General features: G+C 34.3%; 1 long non-coding RNA gene across 1 annotated transcript; it reads right to left on the bottom strand.

The window, feature by feature from the left end:
- Nucleotides 1–446: 446 nt before the first annotated feature.
- Nucleotides 447–1,434, bottom strand: LOC134826476 (uncharacterized). The gene is made up of 3 exons (XR_010161702.1): nt 1,409–1,434; nt 1,189–1,247; nt 447–507 (listed from the first exon to the last, which is right to left on the bottom strand). It is a non-coding gene; the product is annotated as an uncharacterized LOC134826476 (long non-coding RNA).
- Between the last annotated feature and the right edge of the window lie 2,032 nt (nt 1,435–3,466).

Raw genomic sequence — 3,466 nt, 5'->3', positions numbered from 1 at the left:
GGTGTCTACAGTCTCTTCAATAGCCTGTCAAGTGTCTCATTAGGGCCTCAAATGCACATTGCACGTGTTAAGATGGAAATTGAAATATGTACTCAAATCACCAGCAAATGAGAAATATGAGCTATGATAAATCAAATTTCTTGCACAAAACGAACTAATTAACTTTAAGTTTGGGGGAAAAGAAGAGGCTATTACATCGATATACCCAGTGTAATAGAGAGACACAGTATATCTATAATCTAACTGTATGCGAAAAATACGCATTTTTAAGTCGTATTTATCACGTACAAAACGTAAGATGGGACGAGATTATCATTTAATAGTCACGTATATTATTCGGTAACACAATTTGATTTCATACAGTTAATGACTAATGAGGCAGCTATGGGCTATAAGCCCTGGAATCGGTGAGCAAATTCTTTGCCATGCTGTAGTTACGGCTAATTAAATAAGCTTGTTTATTATAGAATCAGGACTCACCTCAATACGAGAGGTCTGTAGACATTTCTGAAAATAATATCAGTTATTAGTTTAAATCATTATAACAGTTATATGAGTTACATCACATCATATTCTAATGATCAAATTCCGGATATTATCCAATTCATGGAGCTAATTCATGAACTGTAATGAACATGTAATTGAATTGTAACATTCTGTTGAGGATGAGAGCATTGTTCGCCACGTAGTATTAGTGTCAAGTGTACATGACCGAGAACGGGTTTCCGTTTTCAAGGTACTAGCAGGAAGTTGTGCCAAGAGACCAAAAAAAATTATTTATTTTGTGATTTTTACGTGCCACTTAGTATAGTGGTCCAAGTTTTGGGTCCTAAAGTTTTTATTCCTAGGCCAATTTTTTGTTGGAGCATATTTTATTTCCATCACTTATAAGTGTATAAATACATTTAAAGTTTAGTCATAATCATCAAAAAGTGATGTGTTCAAGATGGAAATTCTCGCAGAGATGAAAAATTCCCAGTTTCTGAGCCGAAAGGATCTCCTATTTCTATCCTCAAGGGAATATTGGAAAAATACGCCGCCGATTTTGTAAATATCGGTAAAACCAGGTATTTTATTTGTGCCACAGTTAAGTTAGTTCTCTTAAAATGCACAGAAAAGACTTTTGATCTAAGATAATCACGTTTCACAATAATTATTGAAATGAGTATTGTAAGATGTGATAATTACCTCAATAAAGTAAGGGTTCTCATAGTAGAAGCTTATCTGTTATCAGTAATGTCTTGCACCTGAAAAGATATGGTTCAGTAACAACAAACATAAACGTACGCCTACTTTACATCGACCAATAATTCAAGTAACGTCAACAAGCATGTCATTTTAGCATGAGTAAATGTCACACAAGAACAGCATAATAGCGATAATTTAAAAACAGAAAACAAATACTCACTCAGCTAAGATGGACAATCCTTGGCTATGAAAAATGTTACGTTAGAATAATTACTCGGTTGAACTGCTAACTTTTTTAATCGAAAATGTTCTCTAATTTTATAGAACAGCAAAACAAAACATTTTTCTACAGAATTCTGAAGTCTCAGATGAACCCAGCTGCGATGATACAACACGAACTCGGGAAACCCTCGCGTAAATAAAATACTGAAAACAAAGTGACTTTGACATAAGAGATAAACACAAACATTTCCAAACATCTCTCTAGAAGCTCAAACAGCACTAGACAGTATCCAAGAAGCACAACCAAGCTGATGGTAGACATTCAGGTAGACTCTAGTGTGGTCTTTCAATTCCAAATTGAATTAACTTAATAGAATGATCCGCAGTCAAAATTTAATTTAAGATCATTCGAACTTTGGTATTGTTAATACTTTAATAAATTTAATAAATTTACATGAATATTCAATACTATTCATAACTATAGTTTACAGTTTACTGCAGGATAATAATAATAATAATTCTATATAGTTACACATTGAAACAATTATAACCCCTTATTGTGGGCAGAGTATGTGTCTTTGTTGAGGGGGCCGGGGGGGGGGGGTGCCAGGGGGGGGGTCTTCATAATCAAAATTCTCTCGAAATTGACTTTATAGTTGTTTCTGGTAGAAGGGAATGATATCTACCAGCTGCTTTTGGTCCCATGGAAAAATATCGTTCCTAGCCGAAATTATCGCCAGTCTAAGGTCAGCGCTTGTGTGTAATTGTATTGCGCGAGCGATTTTCAATCGCAAATTCTGTTAATTGAGTCTAAAAATCTATCTTCTCCTACATTTTTTGAGCAATCAATATCCTGAATCAATATCCTGAAAGTTTAATGTGTCCTGGTATAAAACTTAACTGAGTGACTGCATTAAAATAATTTAAGCCGAGTTCTCTTAAAACTTTAAGACAATAGGAATAAATACTACATACTACTAGGACCTATTAAAATCAAAACAAAATAAAGCCACCAAATTTGATGTTAAGCTTTCTCTTCTCCTACAACTGATTAAGTAAAATAATACTTTCAACACTACTATATAACAAATAATTTGAGGATGTCGAAAAAGAATGTCAGTCAAGCAAGTTCGCAAGTAATGCAGCACTAATTGGAAAAGGTGTGTGGGGGTGATGCGGGGTGGCCGGGTCGTGTACTCAGAAGACTAGCCATGGACTCCTGAAGCAAGTTGAGTAATTATCATTTTTCTACAATCAGCATCAGCACCGCCATAAACATCATCATTCAAATCCACGTCCACGTGACCCTACCCTGACCCTACTTTTAACCCTGCGAACTTGCTTGGCTACAGTCTGGATATCCTTAAATATTTGTATATATATGATACTGCTGTATGTAGTGTTGAAATGTATGGTGACTACGGTCTGCACTTGAAATAGAAGAGCCTCAATAAAATAGCAGTTATTATAAGTAATGGTTTTGTGAACCACTGCAAATAGCAAATTTACTAAAACGTATTGATATGTAATTACTTTATTGCTCATTTAATGTATGACAAATTCAAATTTAAATTATACTTTAAATTTATACTGATATCTTTGATTGTCATAACTCTAAAAGTATTAACAGATGAATATTAATTTTTAAATGTTTAAAATTGCACTTGAGGTTTAGCTGTGCTTTTATCATTATGCTGTCCTATTCGTGTTAGAGTGAGAAGATTATTTAACCCAAGACAGTTATTCAATGGAAATCTAAAAAGTAAAGATATCCACCTGCAGTCTTGCAAAATCCCTCTCCCCATTTTTTCCCCTGTTATCTGCCTCCCCACACATTTTTTATTAAAAAATTTATATATAATACCCGCAGACTATTTACCCTTTATATGTGTACATTCATTCAGATTTGAGATTCTAACTAATATTTGTGTGGGATTGTTTATTGATAAAGTTGAAAATTTACATTGAATTTGAATTGGTAGCCCTTCCTTACCCCAACCCCTCCGATCCTTACCCCAGCCCCTTCCCCCTCATTGCACATTCACTCCATTTTACA

Source organism: Bolinopsis microptera, chromosome 2 (assembly GCF_026151205.1).
Source record: "Bolinopsis microptera isolate Bmic1 chromosome 2, MBARI_Bmic_1.0, whole genome shotgun sequence".
Lineage (NCBI taxonomy): Eukaryota > Metazoa > Ctenophora > Tentaculata > Lobata > Bolinopsidae > Bolinopsis > Bolinopsis microptera.
The sequence above is the reverse complement of the archived record's forward strand: the minus strand, read 5'-3'. Positions and strand labels throughout refer to the sequence as shown.